This window comes from Hemiscyllium ocellatum, chromosome 3 (assembly GCF_020745735.1).
Source record: "Hemiscyllium ocellatum isolate sHemOce1 chromosome 3, sHemOce1.pat.X.cur, whole genome shotgun sequence".
Classification (NCBI taxonomy): Eukaryota; Metazoa; Chordata; class Chondrichthyes; order Orectolobiformes; family Hemiscylliidae; genus Hemiscyllium; species Hemiscyllium ocellatum.
Window position 1 is genome coordinate 92,119,218 of NC_083403.1, and position 17,742 is coordinate 92,136,959.

Consider the following 17,742-nt stretch of genomic DNA (forward strand, 5'->3'; position numbering starts at 1 on the left):
TAATGTTAAAATCTTCCTAAAATTCTTTACACAAACTCTAAGAATAATTTCTACTACTTTGTTTTTTATTTAAGGCACTTCATTATGCATGAAGCATATTCAAAACAACTATCCATTGGAGGGTGAAAAGAAGCCAACATGAAACTAAAAAGCAAAAATGAAAATTTATCAAGGCACATCCTGCAAGATGCTCCCTTTTTCTGCATTTAGTAAACCTATTTAACAAGGCAAAAACATCAATTCTTGAGGAGCTCTCAGTAGAATGCGACATCAGGTTTTACGAAGGGAATAGACAGGAATTTCTAAAGCCTTTGCAGCAGGGATTGGGATGCTATTCAGACAGGTTCACCACAAAACACTGACTGCAAATGAAGAAATACAAATTTTCAAGCACTTGTTTCTCTCTCCATAAACACAGTGATAAATGAAAGCCAGTTTCAAGGCTGAAGAATGATTACTCTACAGTTAATGAAAAAGGCTTCAAATTGGCAGATAAATCCTTATTAATATTCAATATACACTTGCTGTTATGAAAAGAATTATCTTGTTCATTTATTTCTAGATAATGTAGATATGAATTCACTCATTTCCTTTGATTCAAAACCCAATGTGAGCGGTGAATCTTGATACATTCACAAAAATTGTACAGTTACCCAATGTACATTAATCTGATTAACAAAGCCACTGGCAAAGGACAATGTGACTCAACCAATTACACAGATATCATGTGTCACAATCCCGGCTGATGGCACTACTGCACAAGTCAGATCCTAGAATGAAATCTGACCTGAGTTTTTTTACATATAGTCAAGCTGATGATCATTCACTGAAACATTGTCATACAAGACTGCAGAGTTTCTTTAACAGAGAGAAGACAAAATTAAGTGGCAAAATCAAAGGGCTATCTAGATACAACAGCTTCAAAATCAAAAATCTTGCAAAATAAAAGTTCAAATCTATTCTACAACATGACTCATTCTAAAGTGGTAATAATCCTATTACATCAAATCTTAAAATTTGGTGAAGATTATTTGCTGCAGAATGTTTTCCCCCATGAACTGTGAAGTTTTCTTACATTAAAATGCTCAAAAAAAAAGTCTCTCAACTCTTTAGTAACCTGAAAATTTGTAAACAACCCCGGGCTTAAAGTTGCCCAAACTAAAAGCCTTTCTACCAAAAATATCGCTTACCACAACTGGCCAATACTCCCTTTTTTTAAGGCGAAAGACTAAATTTGTTTTTGACCTCAGTCAGGTCCTGTCTAAACTGCCCAAGAACTTCTCTGGGTTTTTAAAGGCAAAATGACTGCCTTGTACCCAAAAACAAGGTAATAGCCCTCACTGTTGACCCTGCCTGTCATAGGTATCTGATGGCACCCTAATAACTCATGTGCACATTAAGTTATATTCACACACTCTTGGATTTGCTGTAAGAAACATGCTAAAAGTACAAATAACAGAGACAGATAAGTTTGGAACACATAAAAACATTCAAACACCAAAGAAATAAGATAATGTTCTTAAAGTTTTTAAAGAGGTAATAAATTTCAACACAGACACTGCTGTTCCAGAGATTCATCTGTCCACCCATTTAACATTATTGATGGAAAAACATTGAGATGTAGCATTTGCAGCACGTTAGACAGCATTTGGTGGAATTAACTTACCTGCCTGTAATACAGAAGCCATTATAGCTATCAAATATTTTTATGCTATCATTAAGTTGGTCATGAAGAAATAGTGGTGTTCGCTTCAGATGATACTTCTGTTATGCTCGGGAAAAAGAACAATGTTGACACATGACTTGAGTAGTATGTTCCACATTTAAGGGAAATAGCATGGCTCATTGAAAAGTTAGTGAATGCCTGGAACAGAACATCTACAATGAAGGAAATTGAGATACTTCTCAAGAACATTACACAATCTTAAGCAGAACCTCAGTCCAAAGACAGCAGTTTGAGGAATGTCATAGAAAACATGACTATTGTTTAAGCCTCTAAGTGATCAGAGGTTGTCCATTCCATTCTGAGTTTCATGCACAATTACAAAACCGTCCCTAGATATTTTGAAATCTCATTTTCAAAGTAATTACTTGACAGCAGTGTTGGAGAAAATCTGATATTAATTCCAATATCACTAAACCACATGAAATAATGTCTTATTAACCGAACTGTCTAAATGTTTTCAGAAGACAGTGAAAAAATTTGAAGCTGTACAGTTAGCAAGATTCAATATCTGCAAGAGAGGACTGTATCTCAGTACATCTCTTGGGAGCAGCATGGAAAATTTAATTGCATTAAACACAAGAGATGAATAATTATGTAGTGAATCAACCAAGATTGATGACAAGCACACAAAAATATCAGACCGTTGTCAAATGGAATCTTCCTCTGCCCAAAATACCATGGAGGAAGAGTTCATTGGAAAGCAGCGCAAGAATTACAAATGCATTTTTGTAAGGAATCATGAATATAAGCAAATGACAAATTGAAGAAAGTGACCTGTTATTCATGTAAATTCTTAATTGGTTGATCATTTCAAGCTTCTAATCTTATTAGAAGTATGGCTTCGACCTTAAAAATAATATCTAAATCACGAAACAAAGAATGTCACCTGAACTTGCTAATGCACATCAAATTTCACACTAAGTGTATTTAGCCCTGTATTGCCCACAAGACAAAGCTTTTTACTGTACCTCGGTACATGTGAAAATTAATTAAATTCAAATCCAATTCAAATTCAAAATTCAATCTCAATCTCAACTAGTCGCTCGAGCTCTCACTCTAGTGAGAGTCATTAGTGATTAAAGGTTACCATCTTTCATTTTGCATATGATGCATGAATAGAAGCATGCAAGATTGCAAATATTTCTTTCTGCAAGCTTTTACAATGTTAATTTTCTTTTTATTTTAAATAAACAAGCATAGCAACTTGCTTATCCTTATAATATTCTCTTCTCCTCCTTCCATACCTATGATAACCTGATGAAGTACATGTGCAAACTAGCTTGATATTAGTGCACATGAAATTCATAACACAGCTGAAATGAAACATTCACCAAGACAGCCGGAGTTCTAGAGACTACAGGAAAAGGCCCTTCAGTCCATTGTGACTGTGCTGGCCAAAAGCTACCAAACTATGCTAATCCCATTTACCAGTACAGTAGCACCTCAACATATGAGCAACCCCGTTCACGAACAAAATCGGTTTACGAACAGGATTATACGTAAAGTTTTGCTTCAAAGTATGTAGGAAATTCAAAGTACGAACTCAAAAAGCCAGTGGTTTCATCGTCATTGTTCTGCTTTGCTACGCGTGCTTTAAATACCCAAACAATGGGAAAATTGATTCAGTTCGCGAACCGAGTCCCGGAACTGATTTAAGTTCGCAAGTCGAGGCACTACTGTATTTGGCCATAGCCCTGTATGGCTTGGCATTGCAAGTGCACATATAAATACTGAAAAGTTTCAGATAATGGCTTCTCCTGACCCAGCAACGAGGTGGCTTCTGGCAGTCCAGAGTGGTAGTCTTTTTTCGACGTGGTGGCCTCTTTCCAGTGGAGCGGTCTCCTGGCGTGGTGGTTTTGTCCCAGAGGTCTCATCCCTGTGTGGAGGTCTTCTTCGCCATTGGCTCCCAGGCATTCTGGCTGGCGGTCTCGCCCAGGGATCATTATCTTGACCCAGTGGAAGCTTCCAGCCCAGTATTCCAAGGACCCAGTGTGGCAGCTTCATCCAGGTTGGCGATCTTGGCCCAGTATGGCTGTTTTCTTTGAGAGGGGCTTCCGGCCCAGTTTTCCAGTGACATGGTATGACGGTTTCGTCCCAGCATGGCACTCTCGCCAGGGAATGACGGTCTCATCCTGGCTGTGTGCTGCAATTATTCCATCATTTCTTAATCAGCTTTCTCCGAGCTCAGGAACTGTTAACTGAACTGAAGAACTTTTGTCTTAACTTTGCTTTCTTATTATTAAATTTGACCTGTCATTAATGCAGGCACTATGGTTGGGTGACTTATAAAACTTTTCATTGTGCTTTTTATGTAAAAGTACACAACAATAAATTCCTATATACAGGAACCTTAAATTTATGTCCCCTGTCATTGATTCCTCCAGCAAGTGGGAAATTTTCTTTCGGTTTACCTTATGTCCCTCAATTTTATATATCTCAATCATATCTCCCTCAATCTTCTCTGCTCCAAGGAAAGCAACCTTAATTGGAAATCTCTCATCATATTCAACTCTCCAGCCAAATTAACATCCTGGTAAATCTACTTAGCAACCTTAGTACTATCATATTGTTCTTATAATGTGGAATCCAAAATTTCACCAAAACTCCAGCTCTGGCTTAACTGCCATTTTGTGCAATTCCAGCATTACCACCTTGCTCTCAAACTCTATGCCTCAGCAATTATGCCACATGCCTTCTTAACTATCCTCAAGGGACTGGTGTGCATGTACACCAAGGCCCCTCTGATCCCAGGACCCTACTATTCACCATTGCCTTCTTTGTCTTACCCACTTGCATCACCCTTACATTTATCTGGCTTGAATTCCATTTGGCACTGATCAGCTTGACTGTACCCTGCTGCAATCTGAAATTAGCATCCTCACTATCTTTTACCCCAATTTCCACCAAGTCATCTCTTGCATCCAAGTCTAAATCATTAACATTGATCCTTGTTGAACTCCAATGAACACAGGCTTCGAAGTCACAGAAGCATCCCTCAACTATCAACTTCTGGTTTCTTGCCACTCAGCCAATTCTGCATCCAATTTGCCAAATTTCCTTGAATCACATGGCTTATACTTTTGATATCAATCTCCCATAAAGGATCTTATGAAAAGCTTTGAAGTCCAAGTAGACTATGTCGAATGCATTGTCCTTAGCTCCATGCCTGGTTACCTCAAGAAATTGAATCAAGTTGGTCAGACATCACCTATTGTTAACAAAACCATGCTGACTATTCCTGTTAATCCCTGCCTCTTCATGCGCAGAGTAATTCCATCCCTCAGCACTGCTTTCAATTGTTTCGCCACCACTGACTATCTTTCTCCCTTCTTGAATAGCCTGAAGGGCCTCTTTTGTGTCTTAAAACAGAATCTCAATTAGACCCAGCTGACCAGCATCTTCCTCTGCCTGGCTAAACTTGGTCACGTGAAATTATCAGGAGTCAGTTTTGGATAACCTGCAACTCTCAATTGTGGCAAATCTTTCCAACAGAACAGGAAATCCTATTAAAGGTTGTGAGAGACTAGCAAAGTTTCAGATTGCTGCAAAGGCCATTTTTTATTTTTCTGTAGTTCTGATTGGAAATGGAGAAGAACAGTTTTAAAAACTAAAGACCATTCACTTTTAAAAACAAGTTATCTGGCACTCATTGTAAGTGTTGTGTACACTACTGTGTTTAAGTGGGAGAAAGTACACAGCTGGGAAGGGTCGCATACAAACTGGAGCAAAAGAGTTGTGTACAAATGGAGCTTTGTGACAAAATAACTGGCTGGTCTACAGACTGGTGCCCAGCTGTAAACAACAAAAGCCTTCTACCTTCTAACAACTGAGATTGATCCCCAGATAGCTTAAAATCTTGGTGGCGTGAATACTTGGGAGAAATCATTAGGCCTCAGGGAGGGAAGTAGCTAATTTTGCTCTGAAGTAACAAGCAGCTCAAGCTGAAAAGCCAATTTAGTTTTCCCTTCACACGCAAACTAGTCATATTGTACACCTGCAAACAAGTAAAAGTAACTGGAAAAGAATCAAGAAGCAGCACATCCTGATAAACCAAAAAAACTCTAGAACTCTAAACAGGAACTATCCTCCCAGTCTTTCCCTCTGCCAATCTCACCCATGCTTTTGGATTTCCCTGTCTGTTTCTACTTGGGGGGGGGGGGGGGGGGGGGGGGGGGGGGGGAGAAAGGGGAAGAGTGTGTGCACGTGCGCATGTCTATAATTGGTTTATTGTCATTTATCTGTAGCTAGAATCCATTTATTTGTAATGAATAACCTTTCTTGTTGGTACAGAAACCTGATCCATGCTTTCTGACAACCCAGGTCTGAAAGACAAGAAAATTAGAGAATTCTTTAAAATCTTCAACTTCTATGAGAACGCAGGAACAGGAGTTGATTTCCAGTAGGCTGTCAGTAAAGCACAACATGGTAATTCTGGATTAGACACATTTGTCTTTAGACTGCACCAACCAACTGGTGTGTCAGCCAGCTTAACTTGTTCCAATTTTAAACATCTCTCAAGATGTAATTTCCTACTGGACAACAAAGCTCACAGCGTGTTGAGGCTTCCCCCCAAGATCCTCATTACTGCAACAAATTCATTCAATAAGTCAGTCAGTCAGTCAGATGGGAGATACAAGATTGTAAATCAGATACTGAGTCAACAGTAATTTGTAAAAATGCACTGTCTTTATTTGCATCCAAGTTTTGCACGTCCATATGCACCCATGTGAATGCACGCTTACATAAGACATTTTTCCAATTTCTGAAAGCCAGCAGATGAAGGATTTAGCTAAAGCACATGCTTAATGAGAAGGAAGGACACACTTCACTCTAGACAAGACCATGTCATCTGTGACTAGATATTAATTAATATAAAGCTCTGCAGTAAAGAGATTGGGGTGTCCTAGTACCCAGATCACAAAGTAAGAACTTGGCAACGGATTAGAAAGACAAATGGACTGAAGTTCTTCCCAAGAGAAATGGAATCTGAAACAGTAATTTTGTTACAATTTTAAAAGTTGATGCTGAAACCACATCGGTAGCAGTGTGTGCATTTTGGTCTTCTTCCGGAAAAAGAACATAATTGCTTTCAAAACTGCTCAGAGAATGTTCACTTAGAGTCAGAGATGTACAGCATGGAAACAGACCCTTCGGTCCAACTTGTCCATGCCGATCTTCACTGATTCTGGAGATGAAGGGGTTACTGGATGAGAAAAGGTACATTGATTAGTGTTGAGAAGATAGAAAGAGTAGAAGAGTAGAAGGTTAGATCATGAAAAGACTGTGCAGGGTGGATGAAGGGATGTTTCCCCTTATAGAAGGGACCAGCATCAAAAAAGATTTTTTAAAAAGTTTCTCATTTAATGGAATTCAGAATAGTTATTTTTCTAGCAGAGAGTCCACTAGTCTATAGAATTCCTTTCCTCAAAAACAATGAAATTAGGGTAATGGAATATTATATGTACAGAAAGTGCTAGACAAACTAAGGTAGGCTCAAATTTGACTTTTCCTCAGAACTGAAGGAGTTCCTTAAGATGCTGTATCAGTGTTTAGAATTCAGATTCATAGATAATTTGGTCAGTTTTCTGTGAGAAAACAGAACGTGATGTTTTTCCTTTTTAACGCTTAAGTTTTCTCTGGGTTTCTCAAAAAGGTATATTTCTTTAAAAAACACAATAACTGCAGATGCTGTAAATCAGAAACAAAAACTGAAATTGCTTAAAAAGCTCAGCAGCTCTGGCAGCATCCGATTTCTCTCCAGAGAGAATGTTTTGGTTTGAGTGACCCTTTCTCAGAACTCATCCTGTGTGCGTACATTTGTTTCTCTCCTATTCACTACTGGATTGTGCAAAGACTTTCAAAATCAATGAAATATGTTGGAAATATTCAAATCTACTGTGATGTTCAAAATGTGAAAATTAATTTTCATACAACAAAGTTGTTAGCTGGAATGCGAGCTCAGTTCACTGGAGAGAGACTTGGCTGGGGAAATATCTTGCAAACTAAGTCACAAAGTCGACAGTTTGGAGCTTTATTCAATCTAAGTCAAATTACTTTTAGTCACGTTCATGGCCAAATCTTTAAATCACTGGACAGCCGTGGATTGGTGCAGGCACATTGCAATCAATCAGTTTGTCTTTGTTGCTGTGCGAAGTCTTTTGTTAGCATATAATAATTTCAGATCAATTCAAGCTTTGCTAGCATTTTCTGTTGAAATATCAGACCTAATCTGCAGCATGTTTTTGTTTTCATCACATTTGCTTACATGGACTTCAGTGTTTGAAATAATCACATTATTGCTGCATTGTTAAGATCTCCAATTGCTTCACTGCTGCTTCCAATTGATTACTATAAAAACAGAATTCACACATCCACATTCAAGTTAATGTCAAAGAAACTGATTGAGATAATGCCACTTTGGATGCAATCAGGACACGCACCAACACACTGCTGGAAATTGTGCTCGTCAAGTTCAGCTTCGGTCTCCCAATTAATTTCCAAAATTACCTAAATCATTACAATTGGCAAGAACAAAGTAATCTTTTCTTTCCTCTACAGGAATGGATTTCTTGATTGATATTTGAATTAGTCGTCATAAAATGTCACAGCCGTTTATGTATCGTTGAAACCAGATTCCTGAAAAATAATTATTAATTCAGGTTTCCAGTCATTCCTCAAAAAGCATATCTAAAATCAGCAAACGAAAAGTATACTGAACTTCTCAATACAGTTGTGTTCCTCTATGACCTCATTGAAAATACCACAATGGAAAACCAATTACAGAAAACTGCTATACCCGTGCAGTAAAAAGTTCACATTATCCAATGTCCACAATTTGCCAATTCGCACAGATGAAACACGCATTATAGCAGAATAGCCTGTTCTATTGATGCATACCAGTATGTTTCTGATCTAATTCAATGTTTTTGATATGGTAAAGTTTATGAAACATAATGGACATTGTATGTTAATATGTTAATATCTAGTGTTGCAAGGCTTCCAACAATAGTCCACGCTTCCCACTTGGGGCAGGTAAAGTTCAAGAAAGCAAAGATTTTGACAACTGGCTGACATTGCTTTCCACTAGTTCATAAACAAGTGGCGCTGAGACTTAGTGGTCAGCACTACTACTCACAGCACCAGAGACCCAGATTTGATTCCAGTCTTGGGTAATTTTATGGAATTTGCATATTCTTATGTCCGGATGGGTTTTCTACTGGGTGCTCTGGTTTTCTCTCGAATTAAAGATGCAGGGGTTAGGTGAATTGGCATGCTAAATTGCCCCCAATGTCCAAGGCTGTGAAAGTTAGGTGAATGAACGATAGTAAATACATGGTTATGGAGATGCAAGGATGGTTGTTGGGTTTAGGTGGGATGCTACTCAGAGGGTCAGCTTAGACTTGATAGTGCAGACAGAGGCCATTCAGCCTGTAGGGATTCCATACTGTTCTGGAAAATTTCATTGCCTTATTTTTAATGTATTGTTCCATGTGAGTACTTGTTTTGAAATTTAAATCATTCTATTTTAAATTTTGTCCTGTGTCAGACATTACTCCTTGTTGGGATTTCTATACAATTGCAGGCACACTTTTCTATATGGACTTTAACAAGGCCTTGGGCAGGTTCAGTGTAGGAAACCTGGTCAGCATGGACAAGTTATGCCAAAGTGTCTGTTTCCATGCTGTATGACTCGATGACTCAAAATGAAAGCTTAATGCTACCAAGTTATGCTGTCTAGGGTGTAGGTTTGCTCACTGAGCTGTAGTTTGATATCCAGATGTTTCATTACCTGACTAGGTAACATCATCAGTGGCAATCTCCAAGTGAAGCAAAGCTGTTGTCTCCTGCTTTCTGTTTATATCTTTCTCCTGGATGGGGTTCCTGGGGTTTGTGATGATGACATTTCCTGTTCGTTTTCTATGGGGTTGATAGATGGCATCTAGATCTGTGTGTTTGTTTATGGCGTTGTGGTTGGAGTGCCAGGCCTCTAGGAATTCTCTGGCATATCTTTGCTTACCCTGTCCCAGGATAGATTTGTTGTCCCAGTCAAAATGGTGGGTTTTTTTCATCCGTGTGTAGGGTTACCAGGGAGAGAGGGTCCTGTCTTTTTGTGGGTGCTGGTGTTTGTGTATCCTGGTAGCTAACTTTCTTCCTGTTTGTCCTATGTAGTATTTGTGGCAGTCCTTGCATGGAATTTTGTAGATGACATTGGTTTTGTCCATGAGTTGTACTGGGTCTTTTAAGTTTGTTAGTTTATGCTGTCTGCTTTCAGTGAAATCTTTCACTCTGATGTCATTTATTAAACCTGCCTCATTGCACATCAAACCAAAACAGCTCAATTCTTGCTTGTTCCAGGAAACTGTCCTGAATAGAGTCAGAGATATACAGCAATGTTCAACTCATCCATGCCAAGTAGATAAATAAATCTAGTCCCATTTGCCAGTTCTTTCCTGTAGCATTTGTATCCTGGAAAAGCTGCCAGTCCTGTCCATCCCTGAGCCACATTTCTGTAATTGCTATGATATCCCAGTCCCATGTTCCTAACCATGGCCCGAGTTCATCTGCCTTCCCTGTTAGGCCTCGGAAATAAATGCAGTTTAATTTATCAGTCCTACTTTGTTCTCTGCTTTGTCCCTGACTGTTATAGCACAACACGGGCCACAAGCCTCCAGTCTGTAAAGCAATCCTCCTCCACTACCCGCCATCTTCTACCTTCGAGCAACATACTTGTGGCTATGTAAGTTTAGTTTTCGCAATGTACAAGATCATACCCATGATAAATGTACTGTTTTTTAAAAAAAATCCTCATTACCTCCAGATTTATTCTATCCTATTCTAAAACTACTGTTAGGAGCATGTTGACTACTTTGAACAATGTTTTCTACCTTTCATTCTGGATCAGAGACTATTTGTTGTTCTTGTATTTATTCTGTCTTGTAGCAAAGCTACTCCACCACCCTTCCCTTTCTACCTATGATTTTCTTAAAAAAGTTATAAAACTCCCGAGATATTTAATTCCTACCTTTGATCTCCTTGGAACCACATCTATAATGACCAAGATCAGAGCTACCAACCTCTACTTGAATCGTTAATTCTTCTGTTTTGTTCCGAAAACCACATGCATTCAAGTAAAACCATTTTCCCCCATTGACCCCGTTTGCTGCTGTTCTTCTGTTTCTATGCTCCAACCCTTCCTGTCTCACTTTGGCTATTTGTCCAAATAGCTTGCATGTAATTCTGCTACATCCTCTTGCTTTGTAAACTTACATTTTCTCTCTCAAACCCTTCCACCCCAGCTAAATTAGGTTAAAATGTTCTCATCAATTCTAGTTATTTGATTTGTCAACATACTGGTGCTGCATTTTAAGGTCATATACAGGTGGAAGTCAAACAGTGAATGGTCAAACTCTTAGGAGTACTGATATGCAGAGGGATCTGGGTGTGCATGGCCACAGATCACTGAAGGTGGCAGTGCAGGTAGATAAGGTAGTTTAAAAAAAAGGCCTCTGGCATGCTTGGTTTCTTTAGAAGGGGTACTGAGTAGAAGGATAGATAAGTTATGCTCCAGCTTTATAGAACTTCAGTAAGGCAATATTTGGAATATTGCAACCGGTTCTGGTCATCATGCTACTAGATGCTGATGCTTTGGAGAGGATACAGAAAAAAGGTTTACCAGGATGTTGCCTGGTAAGGGGCATTTTAGTTATGAAGAAAGGTTGGATAGACTGGGTTTGTTTTCACTAGACTGCATGAAGTTGATGGGCGACATGATATAAAATTGCCAATGGTTAGAGTGGAAACTATGACACTTTTACTCCAATGGAGGGGTCAAGGCTGTGCAAGGCAAGTTTTTCACAAAAAGGGTGGTGAGAGCCTGCAACATGCTGCCAGAAGTGATGGTGGAAGCAGATACAATAGTAGCATTCAAGAAGCACTTGGACGGATACATGGTGAATAGAAGGATACGGATCCTGTCAGTGAAGCCAGTTTTAGTTTGGAAGGGCAAATGTGTCGGCGCAGGCTTGGAGGGCCAAAGGGCCTAGTCCTATGCTGTACTGTTTTAGTTTGGTCCCAGCATAGTTCAAGTGAAGCCCATTCTACCAGAACAGCTCCCTTCTCCCCTAGTACTGGTGGCCATGCCTCATTAATTGAACGCCATTCCACCCACACAATCTTTGAGCCATTCATTGAACTACTTGACTTTATTTACCCAGTGCCAATTTGGCCCATGGCTTAGGTATCAATCCAGACATATAATTTAGTTCAACTGTTCCAGTGAGTCTTACATCAGTGGTGACTAAGTTGTTGAAGGGGATTCTGAGGGACAGAATTTACAAGTATTTGGAAAGGCAAAGGCTGATTAGGGATCAATATGGCTGTGTGTGGGGGAAATCATGTTGGTTAGGTGAGATCACATGGGATCCAGGAGGAGCTAGCCAATTGGAGTTAAAAAGGTGGCATGGAGGATTGTGACCAGCAATATGCCACAAGGATTGGTGCTGTGTCCATTGCTTTTTGTCATTTATATAACTGATTTGGATATGAATATGGGGGGTAGTTTGTAAGTCTGTTGATGAAAAAAAAATAGATGGTGTAATGCAGTGTGAATAAAATCATCTCAGTGCAACAGGACCTTGATCAGATGGGCTAATGGGCCAAGAAGTGGCAGATGGAATATAATTTAGATATACATGAGGTGTTGCATTTTGGTAAGGCAAAACAGGACAGGACTTGCACACAATGGAAGAACCCTAGGCAGTGCTACAGAACAGGGACACCTAGGCGTTGTTGTGGTTCTGTTCGCCAAGCTGGGAGTTTTTGTTGCAAACGTTTCGTCCCCTTTCTAGGTGACATCCTCAGTGCTTGGGAGCCTCCTGTGAAGCGCTTCTGTCATGTTTCCTTCGGCATTTATAGTGGCTTGTCTTTGCCGCTTCCGATTGCCAGTTGCTGTCCACTGCAGTGGCCGGTATATTGGGTCCAGGTCGATGTGTTTGTTGATAGAATCAGTGGATGAGTGCCATGCCTCTAGGAATTCCCTGGCTGTTCTCCCAAACTTTGAACACCTAGGGATACAGGTGCATAGTTCTTTGAAAGTAAACTTGCAGGTAGACAGGGTGGTGGTGGACAAGGAGTTTGGCACAGTTGCTTTTATTGGTCAGAACAGTCCAGAAATTGGGATGTCATGCTGTGGCTGTACACAAAATTGTTGAGGGCACTTTTAGAATACGGTGTACAATTCTGGTCGCCCTTCCAGAAGAAAGGTGTTGTTAACTTTGAGAGGGTGCAGAAAAGACTTGAGGATATTGCCAGAAGTGAAGGTTTGAGTTATAGGGAGAGACTGAACGGGCTGCGGCTATCTTACCTTGGAGCATTGGAGGAGGCTGAGGGGCAAGCTTAGAGACTTGTAAAATCATAAGAGGCATAAATCATAGGGTGAATAGCCAAAGTCTTTTTCAGAAGGTGGGAAAGTCCAAAACTAGAGGGCATTGCTTTTAAGGAGAGGGGGAAAGATTTAAAAGACACCCAAGGGATAACGTTTTTCATGCAGATGGTGATGTGTGCATTGATCGAACTACCAGAGGAAGTGGAGGAGGTGGGTACAATTACAATATTTAAAAAGGGATCTGTTGGAGGGCTGAAAAGGTTACAGAGATAGCGAACAATTTGATGCTTAAGTAAAACGAACAAAAATTAAAAACAAATTCATCAGATGGGGTGGGGGGGGGGGGGGAAGAGAGATGATCTAATAACAGAATCAATCATCATCCACTTATTAAGACAGAGATTCTGACATTCAATTTCATGTTGAGCAGAATAAAAGCTGTGTTTTGTCATCAGGAAATTAGTATGGAAGTGCTTTATCAAAGAAACAGGAACCACAGGAAAATTGTATAACTGCTTCAACCCAATGTAAGAAATATTAATATGAATAAACAAATAAAATATTTTATTAATGCCAATAGATTCTCAGCTGAAATTTCTAATATAAATACCCAAGAAAAAGAATGCACAGGACTCAGCTGGTTTTGCATTTTAATAGCAGCAGGTTGTTATCGAATGCTTTTGTAACAGTACTTTGGGTGTTGCTGCTCATTTTACCTCCATTGTCAAGGTGGTTCCACCTTCTCATTAAAAAATGAACTTGGCCTCTCTTTGCCCTCCTGATTTCTTTCCTAAGCAACCCGCTATGCACTCTATACTTCTGCAGGGCCTCTCCTGTTCTTAAATGTGCTATGCTTTACTATTTTTATTAAAAAATAATCAACTATCTTGACGTTCAGGGTTCCCTGAACTTGCTCTTTGAACAGCTGTTGCAGACTCAATGGGCTGAATGGCCTCTAACTACACAGTTGTCATTCTACGATTCCAACTATCTATGCCTCATTTCATGTATGAAGTCTCCCCTCAGCCTCCAACACTCATGAGAACAATTCAACTTTGTCCAACTACTCCTTATAACCAATACACACCAATCCAGGCAACATTCTTCTGCACCCTTGTCAAAGCTTCCTGTGGTGTAGTGACCAGAACTGCACACAGTACTCCATATGTGGCCTGACCAAAATCTTACAGTTACAATATGACTTGCCAACTTCTATATTTAATAACCCGATCAATGAAGACAACCATGGCTGTGAGCTTTTTTTTTAACCAATTTGTGTTGCTATTTTCAGGAATCTTTGGACTTAGGACCATTGATATACAGAAGGATCTTGGAGTCTGAGGGTCCTGCCTCTTACTGTGTACTCTCCTCTTGCACTTGACCTCCCAAAATGCATCACCCCATACGTTTGCAGATGAAACGCCATCTGCCATTTTTCCATCCAACTTTCCAGATGATAAATACGTCCCCCTGCATCATTTGATATCCTTCCTCATTACCCATAACTCCAACAATTTTCACTTCATCTGCACACATACATTTTCATCCAAATCGTTTATATATTATGAACATTGTGGATCATAGACCTCCAGTCAGCAAAACACCCCTCCACAACTATCCTCTGTGAAATCAACTAGAAGAAAGTGCGGACTGCAGGTGCTGGAGATCAGGGTCAAAACGTGTGGCCCTGGAAAAGCACAGCTGGTCAGGCAGCATCCAAGGAGCAGAAGAATTGATGTTTCAAGCATAAGCTCTTCATCAGAAATGACAGCTGATGCTCGAAACATCGACTCTCCTGCTGCTTGGATGCTGCCTGACCGGCTGTGCTTTTCCAACACCACACTTTTTGACCATCCTCAGAGATAGCAAGTTGGAATCAAAACTGGCTTGGCCTTAGATGATGATGGATTCCATGTGACATGATCTTCTGGACCTACCTACCATGAGGGATCTTGTCAAATGCTTTAGTAAAGTCTACACAGCCTTATCTTCAATCTCATTGTCACCTTCTCAAAGAAAACTCAACCATGTTTGAGAGAGATGACTTCTCTATCATAATGGCATCCCTAGTAAGTGTGTTCTTCACCAAATGCAAGTAAATCCTGTCCCTAAGAATCTTCTCTACAATTCCCTGACCACTAATCCAAGCCTCTCAAGCCTACAATTTCCTGGATTATCCCAGTTTCCCTTCTTGAATAACAAAATAAGTATTAGCTACTCTCCAGTTTTCAGGGACCTCACCCGTTGCTAAAGAGAATACAAAGATCTGTCAAGGGCCCAGCAATCTCCTCCCTAGACTCCTTCAGCATACTGAGATAAGTTCCCAGGACTTGGTGGATTCTATGTACATTCATGTCTTTCAAGGCACTCAACAGCTTACTAATATCAAGGTGCCTTCAAGTATTAACAAACCTCTCTAAGCTTACCACTCGTGACTTTCTTCTTGGTGAATACCAGTGTAAAGTACTCATTAAGGACCTCACCAACTTCCTTTGGCAAAGGGGGAATTTGTATGTGGAGCCAGAGTGAACCTACCCCTTCCCCCATTCCCCACTTGCTCCTAATATATGTAGAAAATATGTTGGGATTCCCTTTAATCTTACTTGCCAAGATCATTGCTCCTTCCAGGTCTCCTAATTTGTTTTTAAAAAGAAGTTTTCTTCTGCTTCATTCTACTTCTCAGGTGCTTTGTTTGATTTTTTTTTAAAACCTTACGTATGCTTCCATTTCTTTTTAAACTAAACTTACAACAACATTTCTTGTCATCCAAAGTTCCCAAACCTTGCCATCCTTATCTTTCATCCTCACAGGAACATGCTGGTCCTGGGTGCTGATCAACTGGTTTCTAAAAGACTTCCACATCAGATATTGATTTACCTTCAAAACAGCTTCAAACAATCCAACATTGCCCATTCCTGCCTAATACTGTTATAATTAGCCTTCCCCTAATTTAGCACTTTTACTCAAAGACCAGTCTTATCCTTTTCCATAGCTACCTCAAAACTTATGGAATTATAACCATTGTTCCCAAAGTGCTCCCCCACTGAAGCTCCGATCTCCTAGTCAGGCTTATTCCCCAGTACAATGTCTAATATGGTCCCCTCCCTTATTGGACTATTTACATCATTTCAAGAATCTCTCCTAGATGCAGCTGACAAATTTTGCTCCATCTAAGTCCCTGGCACTAAGGGAGTCAGAGTGAATATTGGGGAAAATCAAAAACACCCATAACCACCTTTTTATTTAATATCTTTCTTTGATCCACTGACATCTGTTCTATTTCCCACTGGTTATTGGGAGGCCTATAGTGTAACCTAATCATGACAACTGAACCTTAGTCCTACCCATATTGCCTCATTAGATGGGCCATCCAAGATGCCCTCCCTTGGTATAGCTGTGACATTCTCCTCAAATCAGTCATGCAAATCCTTTACCCCTTCTACACCACTATCACGCCTGAAACATCTAAACCCTGGAATGGGACTGCATAGTGGCTCAGCTGCCTCTCAAACTCATGGACCCAGTTTGATTCCTCGGGCAACTGTGTGTGGAGATTGCTCATTCTTCCCATGTCTGTGTGGGTTTCTTCCTGGTGCACAGTTTTCCTACCACAGTCCAAAGATGTGCCAGTTGATTGGGTTGGCCATGCTAACTTGCCTATCCTGTCCAGGGATGTATAGGCTAGGTGGAATGTGCGCGCACTTTGCTTGTGTTGCTCTTCAGAAGGTTGATATGGACTCAAATGGGCTGAATGATGTGCTTCCACACTGTAGGGATTCTATGATGATTTCGCTATACTTTGTGGTGGTCACAAAATGCTTTTTTGCCTGCATAGTCCTTATTTGTAGTATGACCAGCTTGCAAAACATGCTATCTACAACATCCTCAGCATTATGGATGCACAACAGTGAGTCCATCCACAGCTCCAACCACTCTAAATAGTCAATCAGGAGCTGCAACTGAAAGTTTCCTGCATAACTGATCACCACACACACTTTTCCCACATATTGCAGGAGGATCATTCCACAGGGCTAAGTTTTCCTGCCTTTGTGAACCTTATCAGATATAAACAATAAGCTAGGAATCAATTACTTAACCTTAACCACCACTCACCAAAATCAGACTTCCTTCTCTCATTCTCTATTCCTAACCAATTAGGAACCACAAAAGTAAGGACCGTCTCCCTCAGTCTCTAAAAGCTAGCTCCCAAGTAGACAATTCTCTTGCTCTACATCACATTTTGAACCATGTCACTTCAAGAGAGCCACCCTTTGGATTCAGTTCACTCCACTCCTCTGACTGAATTTCATCTGGACTCTGTTCCTCAGGTTTTAATCTAGAAGTTTCACTGCCACCGGGCACCCCACACTTCTCTTCTGCTCCTGCTGTTCCAAATGGGCTCTGGAAATTCAACTACAAGTCTCACAATGTACTGAAAATTCTGTTTTCCAAGATCTCAAATTCAGCTAAAGCATCAATTTAGCTAAGAAACTACTGGCCTGGTGAAATTACAATTTATAATGTTTTTTATATTCAGATATTGGAGGGAGACAGTAGTATATTGAAATGTCATTGGATTACTAACTCAGCACCTGTTTAATGTTCTGGGGAAAGCACAATACCACAGATATTG

At 40.0% G+C, this 17,742-nt stretch overlaps 1 protein-coding gene across 4 annotated transcripts in view; it reads right to left on the reverse strand.

The window, feature by feature from the left end:
• The window catches only part of smap1 (small ArfGAP 1), a 229,355-nt gene that overhangs the window by 168,131 nt on the left and 43,482 nt on the right, over window positions 1–17,742 (reverse strand). The window lies entirely within an intron of this gene.